General features: G+C 39.9%; 1 long non-coding RNA gene across 1 annotated transcript; it reads right to left on the reverse strand.

Moving 5' to 3' along the window:
* Positions 1-5,018: 5,018 nt before the first annotated feature.
* On the reverse strand, positions 5,019-16,809 carry LOC106964556 (uncharacterized). The gene is made up of 3 exons (XR_001428450.1): positions 16,621-16,809; positions 5,724-5,828; positions 5,019-5,071 (listed from the first exon to the last, which is right to left on the reverse strand). It is a non-coding gene; the product is annotated as an uncharacterized LOC106964556 (long non-coding RNA).
* Positions 16,810-17,154: the final 345 nt, after the last annotated feature.

Consider the following 17,154-nt stretch of genomic DNA (forward strand, 5'->3'; position numbering starts at 1 on the left):
TATATATATATATATATATGTAAAATTTTGGCATTTGACTCTGTCAAATGTTTTACTGTTAAATGTATCCGAGATCTATTTTACTGAGCCAGCAGGAAGTAGGTATAAGAATGGGTGGGTTGAAGTAACTGTGCCACACTGTAAACCCATTTCTGTCTGCAAACACTTCAGTTAAAAACAACACATTGTTCAATTAACACTGATTATGAGAATACATTGTCCTGTTTGACCTCTGCCAAGGCTGGCAATAGGCTTTTTTTTTTTTTATTTTCATTACACTGTCAGAGCCGTAATATTTGAGAACACTTGTCCAAAATGTTTTGTTTATTCTGTTTATTGCTGCAGTCCTGGTTGCATCTGTTAAGATGAGGAGCAGAAGACATGGGGCAAGACGTCAAAATGCAAAATTACAAAATGCAGACGTCAGTGGCACTTTTTGCCAGCAGAAATGAAAACTATAATTTTTCACAAACACTATTAGATGCTAAAACCTAGAAAAGCAAATTATGGTAAATAAAATAAATGGTAGCACATTGTGTTCATCCTACTGTTTGTTCTCAAATGCATAAGCTATTGCTTTACATGTCTGTAACAAATTTAGGTGGGACCGATGCAATACTTTAGGTTGTACAATAGCTGCTTTAGATTTTGTGCAATATGCCCCATGTTGGAGGTGATGCTGTACATATTGTTTGCTAATCCGGTTGCACATACTGTCATGCAAATTCAATACTGAAGAGGTTAAAATGGGTGTATATATGCCAAGCTGTACTACGACATGCAGCCAGAAGGACTGTACATTTTGTGTTTGCATTTCTAAGGAAACTGTAAATATAATGAGATGTTGTTCATCCATTGCTTATAGACTGCACAGACTGTCTTCACTTGGTCAGACATTGAAATGACTGGCTAAAAAGGCCAAAGTTTTTCCAAATAAAGTATATGAATAACAATGTAAATACTTAAATGAAAATTCTGTTCATTTACATCGACTGTTTCATTTCTCAGTGCTGCACAGAAGAAAAACAGACTTAGTTCAATTCTATCTGAAGGTAAAAAGCTTAGAAGATGCATTCAAGCCTGTTGCAGTGAAACTGAGAGATCAGTTATAGCTATGTTTTACAGAGTTATATCACCATTAAAATGTGAATAAAATATCATGTCATCCAAAAGAAATAAATGAATAAAAACAAGTACACAATAATTGTAATCCATTTCAGCACAAGGAATGGATTGCTTAGGGTTCTCGTGGTATAACCTTGAGCAAAAATATCTCAGTTTCACAACTATCTGTCATTTCTGTCTGATTTAAAACAGACAGAAATGCAGTAATCATTCCCACTGCTTGTAAAATATAACACACTGCATCAAGGGTCCTGAATGCCTGCACATTTTAGATGTCCCTGCTTCCAGCACCCATTTGATTCAGTGTCGGACTGGGGATGTACTTAAAAGTTGAAGGACACCTGCCCTCGCAGCATGTAGTCACCACTAGATCCAATTAAACATAGACTTAAAGTCAATATAAACTGTGATATAGTACATTCAGTCGATCATTAAGTGTCAGTCGAAATTTATCTGCTCAATATTCAGTAAATTAATATCTTACTCTGTCAAATGTTTCTTCCCAGCTTTGGTTTGTATTAGAGCCACTAGATGGCAACCAGTCACAGCGAATGCTCTCAGTTTGCCTCACTCTCCATCTCTGTCTACCCTCCACTGAGAAGAAGTTGTCTGTTTTCAAGCCACACACCCCACACCTCTAACCCTCACCCAAAAAAGAAAAAAAAAAAGAACAAGATGAAACTCTTTAATTTATATCAACCACCAGGCCCTCACTCCATAAAAGCTTTTAGCAGGCGCTGAGCTGATGTGTCAGGTGGGTGTGGCAGTCTCATCAGCCCTGACATTTAAGTGCAGTAGTGCTCAGCGCAGAAGGGATTGTAGGATATGAGTAGATACAGATGACAAGACCCCCTGTGAGGATGATTGCAGTGGAGTGACAAGAGGAGACCAAACAACAGAAAGAGCAAAGAGAAGGTGTCGGGAGGGGAGAGATGAAAGGCGAAAAAGAGGAGAAATAAGAGCTTTGAGAAGCAATAACTCAACCTGACAATTACATCTTTGTCAGAGTTTATATCAGAGCTCACAAAAAGGGAGAACTTTGAAAAATATATGGGAGTGAAATCTTAAACTTAAATAAATATAAGGCTTTCCACATTTGTAAGTATTCTCATTGCAGTTACGGCGATAGCTATTTCATCTTCAGCGTTTGGCTTTTTAATTTCTAGGTACCTAATAACATCGTTATTTGTAATAATAATGGGCCACTGACCTTCCTTCAAAACTAATGTTGGAGAAATTTCTGAACTCCTTTTTCCCCCCTGATATTTGGATTATATTTCACCCAAACACAAAGAAATTCCACATTTGTGTATAATGAGTTCTATTATACTACTGACTATTCATTTCCAAGCAAATGGACTTAAAAACTGCTCTCATTTTGGAAGTTTTATATCAAGAATCTGATATTACAATGGGGGGAAAAAATACCCATAAAGTTTACCTTACAAAAACATTTGTTCGAATGTCTTGCACACACCAGTCAGATCAGATCTTCTGCAGAGGGACTTGGAAGTTTCTTGGGTGAAAGGCAGGCTGCAGTTCATCCACCTCTGAGCGGATGATGTCTTCTCACTCACCAAGTTCTCTGCATTTGGGATCTCAGACACAGATGATGAGAAAGCTTGGGGGTTCAGTTCTTTTCACAAGCCAGTCTTTGGCTGATCTGTGAGTAGACTAACCACTAATTGAGGTTTATATTCAACTTTAGCCCAAAGCTAAAGGACTTTGTTCAGTTAAGCGTTTATTCGTCACAAGTCACGTTGTCATTGCAACATTCCTCCCAGCACAAGTTTCCTTAACGTCTTGAGGCCAAATCTCGTTTCTCCAGCTCAATTGAATTTACACAGCCTAGCACAACCCAAAGGATTTTCCATTTTAAAGTCAGGTGACGTCCAAAGAGCAAACGTACCACAAGGGATTCGTTTTTTTCCCATAACTGTAGTAGGAACATACTGTATTGGAGAGCTTATGAACATTATTTCCCAACACAGATAGCGTGTAATCAGAGTATGCTTATGTTTGGCCAACAGCTCAAGAAAATTTGCTGGAAATAATTTTGTTAAACGAATGACTAACTTAAATGCATTTACTTATGGAAACATATGTTGCTCTATGAAGGTATGCTGCCCTCAGACAAAAGGCATCTGTTTCTGTTTTTAAAATGCATAGTCTATATAACAATTCACAAAATGTGAGTCACTCCTTAATGCTTATTTCTTTTACTTTAAGATACTCATTAGTGGTGTAGACTTTTTTTTCCCTTCTCTCAAATGTACACTGCCAAACAAAAAGACAGGAGAGTTATGTTATATGGATGACATAACTCCAACTAGCTAGTTCTGGGATTATATATATATATATAATGATTTAGGCACTCTAAATTTTGGTTGATTACTTCACAAAAGGCATACCACCTGGCATTAGTAAATATACTGTCAGACAAGCTGTTCTGAAAAACTTTAGTTACATTTGGGCTCAAGGATTTCAAACAAGAGAACAGTAGACAATCATCTGCAGAACATTTTAATAGCACAAATCTGTTTACTTGTTTTAATTTTTCCATCCCACTTTATTTTTATGTGCATATTTTCAATTGGTTGAAAATATGCACTGAGATATCAGTTTTTGATACTGATGTCTTGTCAGTTTAGTCCCCCCTCATGGTGGCCCTGCAAAATTGAAGTAAACGCCCATGAATGAGGAAAAAACATCAAGAGAAATATGTGGATGCTCTTAAAACTTCTTTAATTAGTTAAAACAAATGTATCAAAAAGGACAAAAATGTGAGCACAAAAAGCATCTCATTTAAGATGCAGAGTGGATAACATGCTGTCATGTAAATGAGAAAAGACAAGGTCGAGTGCAGGCAGACAGAACAAGTATCAGTACACGTGCTATTAAATTCAAATTACGCCGTTGTCTCACACAAATATAGCTGTTTTTCACCGTGTTCAACATTCCTCCTACTTCACAAAATAGAGTGATGAAGACAAGCGACATACAGACTGACAGGAGCAGAGAGTCCACCACCTATGAAACTACAAGCACACACACACACACACACACACACACACACACGCATAGTGACTGCCAGCCTTGGACACCCTGTGGCACTACAGCACGACCTGCCATTCGGACATTCACCGAATGAGACGGACAAATCTCCAACAGACGGCTCCTGACAAAGAGATTATCACCAGGACAAGAGAAGGGTGTGCAGCTGTGGGTGGCAGAGTGCAGAGATGTGCGAGTTTGAGCTGGTGTGAGTGTTTAGTGGCGTGTCCCTTGAACATTCACACATTTGGACTTTTCTCATCACACTATCGAGTGCACATTCCGAGGCGCATTTACTTTCCTCCGTGCACGAGTTTTATTTGCAGGTCTGTCACCTCAAAACGATCGGTGCCAAAGTAACCAAACACCCACTAACTGCAAACACAGAGCAAATTCCTTCACTTTTGTTTTGTCCATTAAAAAAAATAAATAAATAACTGAGACATCTGTGTATAAAAGGCGTTTGGCAAGAAAAAGTGAGACATTTCTCATAGACACTGACAAACAAACTTCATCCTGATTCAGAAATGCTGTCAGGACTTGAACATTTTTAAGGATCGTTTTTAACAGTGCATTAGTTATTTTCAGTACTTTTCGTCAATGTTTGAAGCAGGATTGATTTTCATTTGACACCTATTTATCTATTTCATTGCCAACTTATACAGTGTGACTAACTTCACCTTTAAGCATGCTGCATATTCTACGCCCTTTGCATTACAATGTCATTTCCTCTCATTTAGTCTGTTTAAAACGCCGCCACACTTCTTATTAAAGCTGCACAATATACTACTGTTGATTGAAACTGAAATGATGATATGCACTGTGGTTTTTTTGTTCCTTACCTTTACACAAAGCCCGCCACACCTCTTCCTGTGTTCTTGTAAATCAACACCTAAAAACAAACATAAAGTGGGACATCTGGGGGAGTTAGAGTCCATTTGGAGTAAGCAGTGATGCGACAATTAATACGACAAAAAAATATTGATCGACTTTGACGTTTGCTTGGATATGGGAATTGAAATCATCTTGTAATTCATTTTCAGCTGGACTCAGAATCTCGACCTTTATCAAAGAAACAATAAAAACCACATAGTAATGTTAATGCAAATACATAATTACCAAAAGGCTGTTGTGTAAATACGAATTATATCTGCTCTTTTTCAACTTTTCATTTACTTGTGTTTAAAAAGCTTCTCGTTTTGGAACTTAGTTGGCCACAACAGTGACATCAGTGATCGGATTATGTTCAACAGAGGCCGTTGTGCATTTATTTTAGAAATTTAATTTAGCCACAAATGGAATTTTCTGATTTACTTTATTCCAAATTGCCCATAATTGTACTATTCGTTTGTAAAAACATATTCATATTTTGACCAAGTTTGACATCAAGACTTGAGCTTTTTGCATAAACGTCCAAGGTAGTCGCAGTAGCCGAAATGCTTGATGGGACACAGCTTGACGTGTCCTGACACAGTCTCAAGCCAACCACGAATTGCAACAATAATTGTGATATAATCATGTAATCCAAACACAAATACACTCACGAGTCAAAGGTGCCAGCGGAGGATAAGTGAAGCTCCACAGAAAGTCAATTAATCTTTTCAGCAGTCCCCCTTCCCTCCTCCCTGCTTAAAAGCTTCATTTACCTCCTATGGAGAAGAGATAGAAACACCATTAGTGAGATGATGGCAGGACTGGAAAGGGGAAAGGAGAATCACACAGTTGGATGAGCTGAAACAGTATAGGCCCCCGTCTCCACAAAAAAAAGGTGTGTGCATTAAAAAAAAAAAAAGGCGAGCGCATCTTCAGCATGGGTGAGCTCAATTAGGTTCTTCCTTGATTATCAAGGGAAGAGGTGTACAACTTTTTAAGGCGGAAGTGCGCCTCAGATCCTGGGAATGGCAAAGGATGGGCGAACCTGCAGAGACGGAGTGAGGACAGTGGGGATGTGGCTGAGAGGCTCCTTTCGCTGCGCCGAGGTGCTTCACAAAGCATGCATTAGCGGATCCGACCCCAACCACCATTTCCATATCTCAGTGGATGACTGTGGGTGCGTGTGTGTCACACAGGACCCCAGCTGGATAATGGCTGCTCGTGTGTGTTTACATGCACGTATTCGGGTGCGTGAAATGCCAGTGAGCATATCGGCTCCGCTTCACCGAGCTCGGCTGGCTACTGGAGCACATTTGGGGGTCTCACTGTGTGACAGAGGTCAAAATAGACACACACAACCACACACACACAATCAAATACAAATAAGGAAGTCTGGCTAAGGACTCAAGACAATCAAACAAAATTCAAATCAGCAAGTTTTTCTTTCCGACATTCTTGAAATTTCCATTTGCAAGTCTTTGAGTCATAATAAAACATACATACCTGCATATGCCAGTAGATTTCTGTCCTTCCCATTTAAATGTAAGCTCTAAAAACTATGTCAGTTAAGCAGCAAGATATTCTAATGCAATGTTACACGTCTGATTGCAGGACAGCCGGGTTTAGATTGGGATCATACGGCAGCTGAATGAATGAAGAAGCCAAAGAAGAGCAGGTCCTATCAAGTGAAACTCATCCACAAATCCACTTTTTATTTATTTTTTTTTGCTTTTTTTTTTTTGACATTTTTGTGCAACTCTTTTAGGTATGCTGTTTGAATGGATGACTGTATGAGACTGGCTGCAGTGCTGAGGAAGCGGGAAACATAATGGGGGCTAACGGCTGCTCTCACTGCTCGCTCAGGACAGGCAGACTGCTGCCTACAGCCGCAGGACGTTATTGCAATAAACGTCTTCAACAATACAGAAAAGGAGTTGCTAGACTTTTCACTAGTTGTTTTGAAAAAAAAAAAAAAAAGTAATCAGAGGAGTTTGGGAAATCAGTAGAGTTGACAATTCTGATCACACTCCCCCAGACTCAGCTGTGTCTCTTGGCCCATTTTGCAGGAATTTTTCAACATTTGCCAGGGTGGGGTTTATTTCTGAGGGTCTTAGACATTAATTACTGGAAGTAGCCTATGTTTACTCAGGGAACTGTAAAGTGTGTTAATATATATATTTTTTTTATTTTACAAGTTCATTTCTAGCCAGCTCAATCAATGAATAACAAGCCTAAGTTTAAATTCGGGATTCTCCATGTTTACAGTGAATGTATTTTTTGTGTAACTTCTATGCGTCTGTTTGCTTACCAGCAAGTCTGGTGCGCAAACAAATGTTTTGTCCTACTTAACTAGGTCCCAGTCAGACCAAACGTATTTGGCATTGGTTCTTTGATGCCGGTGTTGCCATGCGTTTGGGCTGCAGTGGCATGTATGCCTGCATATGTGTGCATTGTGAATGTAGCAGCCAGCGGGGATAGCATGCTGCCACTGCTGACTCTGGGCCTGTCTGCCTGGTGTGCCCATTTCTGCACCAGTAGAGCTGGCACTGGCTCCTGCCTCTGCCCAGCCGTTTCACAGTGTGCCAGCTGGGCGCTACCAGGAGAGGCCCCGCAGAGAGAAGGCACAGGTCAGCTGTGACAGAAGGACAAAGAGAAAGGGGCGGGGGTGAGATCAACATCCCTTTTCTGTTCGGGAACAGAAAAGGGATGTTGATGTATCTTTGAGAGAAAAGTTAAAATTGAACTGACTGTTGGACTTTAATGGATATATTCTTTACTCAGTACAGTAACTTGCCAACAGGTTTTCTACAAGAATTTAACTGACTTGAAGGGATGTTTTTTTTTTCTTTCTTTCTTTTTCTTTTTTGCCAAAATTGATTGTTTTTGCCGAAATCATCTTTCGACAATAGAAAGGAGATGTTTTTTTTTGTTGTTTTTTTTAGGAAGGTGATGATGTGTGACCAATAAATGAAAATAAACATTAGTCTAATTGGGTGTCAGAGCCACAATCAGCTAAAAAAAAAATAAATGCTCAGTGTAAATCTGAAGAGAATACAATATTCAATTCAATTTATTCCTTCTAGAAATTAAGACTTTTTTTTTTTTTCTGATTCTCAAACCCCTTGCAGAATAAGCTACGGTCATGATTTGACTCAGGACCTTCTTACTGCAAGGCAGGCAGTGCTAACCACTTTTCCACCGCGCAGCTCCAGGCGAGTATCACATCCATACAATCCATACAATGATTGGAAGGACTTATTTTCCATTGTTTTCGCAGTTCAAATTGCTATTAATTGATTCAAAATTACACTTCGTTCTGTTCTCCAATTCTGTAAAATTATTGGAGAGGAGTGGCAACCGTGTGAAGATGAACAAAAACAAGCAAACGGATATAGGCAAATTGTGAAGACCACATATTTTCAATACATCCCAAAAAAGTTTATGTTTTTTATTTATGCACATTAGACCTAAATTAAATCGATAATCCAGCAGACTTTTTAAAGACCTGCAGCCAGAAGGTGAAGTTGGAATAGAAGCCTTGAGGAAAAGTTATTGGCCAAAGTTATGAGCTAATGACTGACATAAGCAGAATAATAATAATAACAACAACAATAATAATAATAATAATAACAATAATAATAATAATAATAATAATAAAATGATTAATGAAGCTATATAAACACACTAAATAGCTTTTAGTGTGTTAGTCGGCAACTAATGTTGACCGAAGATATCAACATTAGTGGCTACAACGTTCACAGTTTAAACACAATTAAATTAATGATGAGATGTATAAAACTGGAATGCAGTCAATGCATGCAATTTCCTGTTAATTTTAGTGAATATTAATGATCTGTATGTCATTTTGGAAGATCCACTTAATTAAAAACATTGTCCGTCTTGAATCAAGGAACTAAGAGCAGATGGCCATAGAAGCAGTAATATCCAAAGCACCATGCATCAGAACTTCCTGCACATTTCTCTAAGAGATGGAGCCACATGTAAATCATGTTATTTACAGAGATCGCCGCTATGTATTCTGAAACAAATTAGTAAACTGTTGTTGTAGCTGTGTTTAGTATTTGACTTATCACTTTTGATGAAGATTTGGTTAAAGATCACTAAAGGTTTCTCCTTAAATTAGTTAGTACAGCCACAAATGTTTCTGTGAATGCTTTTTTAGATTTGTTGGTAGTATAACTTAAGATTTCCTCACACAAAATTTTAGCATGCTTTCACATTTTGCAAATATTACCCTGAGTAATCTTATTTGTTCTTCAGTTATTTTCAGACAAGACTCACTGAATTTTCTCATAAGTCAACCACCTAAATTGAATCACTCTTTAAGAACTTATACTACTGCAATACTAAATTATCTTCACAAAGCAAATTAGTGTTTTGGTCGTTGGTTTTAGTCTGTCATTTCTAAATAATCGTGTAAAACTGCCCTTAAAACATTAACAACAGGTGGGAGGTGTTCACACGGTTAAAGAAATCATTTTAAAACTGTAAATCGTATTTGAAAAATCAATCTTTCAAGATAATAGTGAGGAATTGGTGAAAGACACCAAACCCAAGAGCAACACCTCCAGATACTTTCATAAAACTCATTCTCTTAGACACGTTTTATGTCATCGAGTCTTAAATGTCCAGATTTAATGAGATCCACGCTTCCTGCCCATCCTGCACCCACCATGGACACCCCACCTTATTCCACGCCTCTCTCCCGCCCTATTCTCCGTAGGCCCTGGGTCTCTGGCTGGGGCAGGCTGGCGCAGCTGCGCCAGGGGCTCCGTTGTCACAAGCAGTTAGGGTGACAGCCACTCACACTTCATAATGTCCCTCTCACAGGTCACCGAGCGACAAGCTGGGTCACCTCGCTCCAGCAGGCCGCCCCAGGGGAAGCAGAACCCCCCACCACCACCGCTATCTCCCAATCCCGCCCCCTCCTCACCCACTACTTCTCCTTCAACCCCTGCCCACCCCCTATATGGCCCAGGAAAATGCAGGGACAGGAGGGGCAGGTGGGGGGGAAGAGGTGCTCTACTCTACCTTCATGCCGGAGTCCATGCCAGGGTCACTGCTGAGGTGGGCATGCCACTGCTAGTTCCTCTGATACAGATGATGCTGACAAAGCGGGTTAGGGTCAGTTTGAGAAGCTGAGATGGTAATCATAGACTTTAGAGGAACATTACGATGTGCTACTATTCCTGATGGTGTATGTCTCGAGGTAATTGTTTGGAACTCTTATGAAAATACAGCTGTCATACATTCATGTAGCGTCGTCTTCAAAGTTAAGTCATCATAAATCAAATAAAAAGTGACAGTATTGATTTATTGCCTCAACGGGGGAGTGACCCATGTGTCTTTAATGTGATTATTTGTGATCTCAATGTCATTCAGCAATTTACAGCTAAACGGGAAATGTTCAAATCCATGCACGCAATAAGTCTTTCCAATAAATCTTTTTTTTTCCTTTTTCTTTTTGTAAACGCATGGATTTTAACACCAATATCATCAAGTTAAACTCTCTGAATAAGCATAACATTCCAGTTAAGCGGACGAAAAATAAAGAGTGGGACACTTTACCTTTAGTGTCCCACCTAAAAGTAAAGTCCTTCTTGTCTGTATGGAGGAAAATAAAAGTTTAGAGAAAAAAAAAATAGATTAAAAACTATGTGGAAAGTCAAAGAAATATACAAAAAAAAAACAACAACAAAAAAACGTAATGTTTTGTTCACAGCACAGAAAATTGTTTTCCATCTTTACGCACTATCAAACGACAAGTTAAGCATGTGAATTCGGGGGCAGATCAGCTAATTGAATATGACGCCTGAAGTTTGCTTCAGCTGAGAGTGAGAGGCTTCATACCTAATTCCTGTTATTCAAACAGTCACGCCCTCAGAGCGGCTAATTTACTGGAGGTGAGCACACACCCACTGAACAATGTGTGGCAATTAATTTCGCTCTCCCTCCCACATCTGGCGCTTCACTGCGACCGTGTCTCCGCTGTACTGTGTCACGAAGGCTAGGCCGGCCTCTGCAATTTCACACCTAAAGGACCCCAATGAAACGTGAAAAGAATATGTGGGATTGTTAAATTGCATTAAAGAGTTTAAAACACTGGATATGCCTTCTACACACACACACACACACACACACACACACACACACACACACACGTGCACACACTTATTCCTTGTTCAAAATAACACTAAGCAGCAAATGTGATCAAATGCTCAGTGACAAGATGTGACATAGTGTAATGCGCACAGAGGATGTACGTTCGCAAAGGGCGGAACATCTTCTCATGAGGACCCATCTGATTATGACGAACACCTCTGAGGAGAAACAGGAAGTTGATTGTGAGAAATAAATCCTATTCAAATGACTGTCTGGCTTCTCTTGGTCATGCAAGAAGAGATTTAAAGGCCTAAAGTTTTGACATTGACGTAAATGTTTCTCAAATGTTGCAGCTTCAGATTCCTAACGCATTAGGTTCAAAACAGCAGTTTCTCAGTTCAACGAGAACCTCAGTGGCGGGGGATGAGTTGGGGTACCGAAGGACTCACGCTGGAGCAGTGTCAGTGTATTTGATAAGTTTGTTTGGGTATTCTAGATAAAACAAAAAAGTTTAGATGAGCAGTACTACGACTCTTGTCAGCAGTGAACTATTCAAACCTGCTTCTTTCAGAACAGAGTAAACTTACTTGCATTCTCTCTTTCAAGATTTCAGCAACCTGCTGTCATTCTGTTTCAACAAGCCAACCACAGCTTAGCCAGGCCATTACCTTCCAACACAATCACCACTTAATTTTGTTCTCTGTTCGCTCCTCTTGTCTGGGATTTCTCCAATTGAAGACAGATGAGGAACAAAGTCCTGTCTCGCTTTTCCCTTATGAATTATTCCCACCATTTTTGGGACAATGTTCTGTGGACTGATGGGGTGAAAGAAACTTTTTGAAAGGTGTGTTGAAAATCTGTGTTTTGTTTTTGTTTGTTATTTTTTAATATCATGTGGACAGTCAAACATGATAGATGGTCTGGGGCTGCTTTGCTGCTTCAGGACCTTGATGGGTTTCTGTAATTGATGGAGCAATTAATTCGGCTCTCTACCAGAAAATACAGCAGCAGAATGACCAGACATCATTTCACAGCATTAAGCTCCAGTATACTTGGGATACGCAGTAGGAAGTAAGGTAAAACTCAACCCGAAATCAACCTTTTTGGCATTATTTTACCTAAAATCGTCTAACTAAGAATGAGTAGACATATGGAAGATACTAAACGAGTTACAAAGAATAACTAGACACAAGAAATAAACATACTAATCTAAAATCACTAGGAAAGAGCTGAACTAAAGTAAAAACAGAAACAAAGATGTTATAGTCAAAGAACACAGTATAATAATGAAACTAAAATCAATATATTGAACCCCAAAATAATTCAATCAAATCATTTGAGAAGAACCGATTTAACGTTAAAATTTGTCTTTTATTGGAGGGACTCAATTTGTTCATCTGTATTTAGATATAAAGGTTACATTGTTTCATTGCAATATTAACAGCATATTTAATAGTAAGTGTTGACACAGACTCTCATGGTTCTTTTTTTTTTCCTTCGCTTTATTCGGAAAAAAATTTCACCATAACTTTTCTCGCTGCTTCTGCAGTTTGTCTTTTAAATCTCTTTGAAGTTTAATAATGCACCAAAATAAAAATCAAAGCAAAGACGGTATAAATCAATCATCAGCTCCAGTATCTTTCACTTCCAACCAAAACAAACACCACTTATTCAGCATTCTGCAATGTCTTTTTTAAAAATTTTTATTACATTTACTACTTTTTTCTTACTCTAAACAAGCCGTCTCCCCTCTGCTCCCCTGCTGCACTGCCTTCTCTGTCTCTCTCCCTTCTCCACGCCACTGTGCCAGTCACCCTGCTCTAGGGCTCTGGAGATATTTCAAACATATCTGGGAAATCAATCTTACAGCAAACTGAAGGAAAACATCGAATGTCATTGAGCAATAAGTATGAAGCCTGTCAGAGGTGGAGCTGAGAGCCGGGCCTGCGGCGAGCCAGGCCTGCCAGTGTCCCAGCGAGAGGCTTCATCAGCTGGGCCCCCTGCGTCTTCACGCACACACACAAAAACACAAACTCACACACACACACACACACACATCTGACAAAGACCATTACAATGCAATTTATGCTGGTATGTTGTGTTCGGTTCACTTGGCTACCACCTTTGCTTTTTAGCATGCAGCTATCATTTCAAAGTCTCAGCTCTAGACAAATATATCTATGATAAATGATCATTGTTATCTCTAAAAAAAAAAAATAAATAAAAGCCAAAAACAATAAAAGGTAGACATTCAAAGTGCTGTCAGTTGTTTTATAGGGATTTCTTTAGGGACATTTTTCCTTTATGTGTTTTCTTTTTCCATTCTCAACATCTATCGGATTGTCTACAGCTTGCAGCGACCGCAGAAATTTCACGTGCAATTTAGTTCTGGACAAGTTTTTTTCTGGTAAGGTTAATCTTTTGTTGATGTTGGGGTTGGACTTGGTGTGATGCTGAAAAATAAGAAATTCCTCCTTTCAGCTTCCAGACAGTTTTTATGGTTTTTGGCCAAAACTGACAAACTTGGAATGACTCATAATTTTTCAACTTGGGAAAAAAAAATTCCAATCAGAGGAAAAGTAACCCAGGATCATAATGCTGCCACCGCCATGCTTCACTGTGTTCATTGGATGATGTGCAGTTTTGTTTCTGTGCCAGACGTCAAACTTGTCGCCTTGCAGACGTTTTGGGAAACTTTAAAAAGCTGTGGATGTTTTCTTTTAAAGAAATGGCATCATGCATCCTTATTTCAGACACATGAGAAATGCAGGAGGTTGTTGTCACACGTAGAACATAACCAGTACTTGTTCTTGCTCTATAAGTGTTTCTGACTCCTGGGCATCTCCTTGATGAGTTTCTGTCTCATCTTTTCAGTTTTTTTTTATTTTCTTTTGTACTCTTTAATGTCTACCTTTTTCAATAAATATAATACTCAGATAATAGCTTCTAATGTTAGCGTTCATCTGTGTTCACAATGTATAAAACTGGAATTGTTCCTGAAACAACATGCACTACTCCTGGAACTACATGTCCTTTTCAGCATATGGCACAGAATTTTTCTTTACATCTATGAAGCAGAGATTGAGCGACAGGATGCAAGGGGGGGGGAGAGAAAACAAATCACACTGGAAGATGGATTCCAGGAGGCAGAAGGGGAGAAGGGCAGAGGAAAGGAAGAGACCTGGTCCAGACAGACAAGTGAAGAGAAGCAGAAATTGATGAAACAAGATGTCGCCATTGATGGGTCATTACACCCAAGTAAGCATGGGACACTAGCTGGGTCTCCACTGCCCCCTCCCCCTTCTCCCTCTTTCTGTTCTAAAGCATTGCCCAGACAATTACTACATTATAGCTGTTCCTGTACTTTAACACTATCACTTTGAGGCGTTGCGCTAAAACTCCTCACGCTACAGCAAATCACTACGTCTCAGTGCAGCAGCCTCCTAACTCTCCGTCTTATACCCTAATAAACACATGTTTATCTCCAGGTCAATTGAATTAGAGTTTATGATGAGCATGATCAGTGAACAACTAACAGGGCTGCAAACATTGCTGCAGTAATTGGTCAAATCAGGTGAATTCGGTTAAAACTGTTTACACCTAATGTAACATTTATCCCAGTCACTCGCGGCGTCGTGTTGCTCGTTATCGCAGATCCAAGCCTGTGCAACAGAAGTAAGGGTATAAAATCAAAAAAGCGACACTAATGTAAAAGTCCTCAGTGTGTGAATTTAATATAAAGCGTAGCAATTATTTGCCTTGAAGCTCGCTCATTACAAAGCCTCCTTATCACACACCCACTGGCCATGTCCACATGATAGCCCCTTTAAGACCTTAGGTTGCATAGATCTTCACATGTGGGTAAACTTGTGAAGATATTATTCAAATGCATGCCCAGATTCAAGAATTTGAAAGATGAGTTAGTGATTTGCCAGAGGAATAACAAAGTGTTTATTAAATTTTCTGAAATCCTGAACAGTGAATATGATGGATATGACGATGGGATAGGAGTTTGATGATTCTTGAGCTGCTCAGTGACAAGAAACAGAAAGGTCATCATTTACACAGTGTGCAATCTTGAGTGTGTTTACCGTCTCGCATCCACCCATACTGAACTGCATGACACTGGTAAAATCTAGAAAAGTTATCAAATATGCATCAACATCAAGCTTTGTCTGCTCATATTACTTTTCAATAACTTCACTTGTTAACATAGGAGAAATGCAGTATTTCAACTTAAAACCAAAGAAACATAAAATCTATGCAAATGGTTTGACCCAAATTGAGAAAAATGTCCATCACTTACATGGCCACACTAATGTTGTCACCAAAGGACTTCCTGCTTTTCACACATGAATCTCTCGCAGAGAAAGCTCACATCAGCTTTCATGTGCAGTGCATTCTGACAAGCGAGTGGAACTAAAACCCGGTCCGCAAAACAACGAGCCCTGGCTCCGTCGGGACACGCATAAGCGACAATAACATTATCTGTGCACACGTGGGCGTCTGGAAGTTGAGCTGACGCCGGTTAGCCGGCGGCTCAGTCCGCAGCCCGAGGACTGCTCTGGTCCACTGACTTAAGGGTGGACGATGAACCTTCATGCTGGGCCGACTTGGATTGTGTGCCGTGAAATTAGAGCGGGGTGTGAAGGTGGGAAAAACCAAGCAGGCATGAGGCTGGAACACAGAATCACACTTTCTCGCCTCTCGTGTTCGCAGGATTCAACCCTGTCAAACTCCATAAAGGCAAAAATTGTACATGATCAAAAGTGGCTGGGGTACTTTGTTGCGACTAATGTGCTGTGTGTCTGTCCCACTTGTCGAAACACACCCTGCTATAACTTGAATAGTTATGCACATGCATTCAGACAATGATAAGTAGGTTGCATAAATCTTGCTAAACTTCTACATTTGCAACGTACTCCGTTTTATGTCAAGGCGACAAATGCAAAAAAAGTGCAAATAATCAAATTATGATCAAATTCCAGCAGCTTCACACCAGAGGGTAACTTTTTAATTTTGTCATTTTTTACACATTGACAAAGTATAGCTGAGACTGACTTGGCTATCTTCTTGAGACTTCTCTTTTCCTGTCTGTAATACTCTTTTGACCCTCAACCTGCGACTGCCTTCATGCTGGCAGCTCTAATAGCTTCCTCTCCACAGCAACCAGACTAACACTGGTTTACCCACACACACACACACGCACGCACACACACCTATACACACTTCCCTCCACTGAGATTTGTATGTACCCTTTCTACAGCATCCCTGAAACTCTAACTGGATTCTCTCTTCTCTCCCCTCGTGTGCAATGCTCAAAGGTCATAAACGAATTAATGCACAGGCATGCACACGCATAGATGTCACAAAGATGTCCTAAAGAACAAAATAAGACAGGCCATGAATAGCAAACAACCCACAAGGACATAGTCTTCCTGTTACCTGGACCTTTGGAGTCTTGGCTGACTTGTTGGTGTCTGAAGCTCAATTCTCCAGTTTTAACGTCCATAAGCACAAATCCAAATACGCCAGCTGAAGCAGGTTTAAGCAGAGAGCTGGTCTCCAGCCCTCTCACCACACCAGGCCTAGATATACTCTGGCTGTGTGAGGTACATTGATTACTGATATTATACACACATACACACATGCACAGTACCTTCACTGCAGGGTATGTGTAAACCCACCATGCAGAAGCAGGTCGCTGCATTAAACACAAGCATATGTTAGCAAGGAGTCTTACTATGATCTTGCACACAGCTCTTCACTAGACTGGGCTTCAGCACGCTACACTTCTCTGTGTTCCACTGCATTACGTTGGGCAGGCAGGCCAAAGCTAGCTGATTTCCTCGCCACACGGAGCAACAAGCGCCGGGCCTTGCTAGCAGCCTCGCTAGGCTAGGCTAGAGTAAATCGAGGCCTCCTGCAGTCACTGGTGTGAGAGCCCATTTTCACAGTTCACACCCGACCTGCTAATGG

The sequence above is a fragment of the Poecilia latipinna genome, unplaced genomic scaffold (genome assembly GCF_001443285.1).
Source record: "Poecilia latipinna isolate Pla-1442-1.1 unplaced genomic scaffold, P_latipinna-1.0 Scaffold1690, whole genome shotgun sequence".
NCBI classification, from domain to species: Eukaryota; Metazoa; Chordata; class Actinopteri; order Cyprinodontiformes; family Poeciliidae; genus Poecilia; species Poecilia latipinna.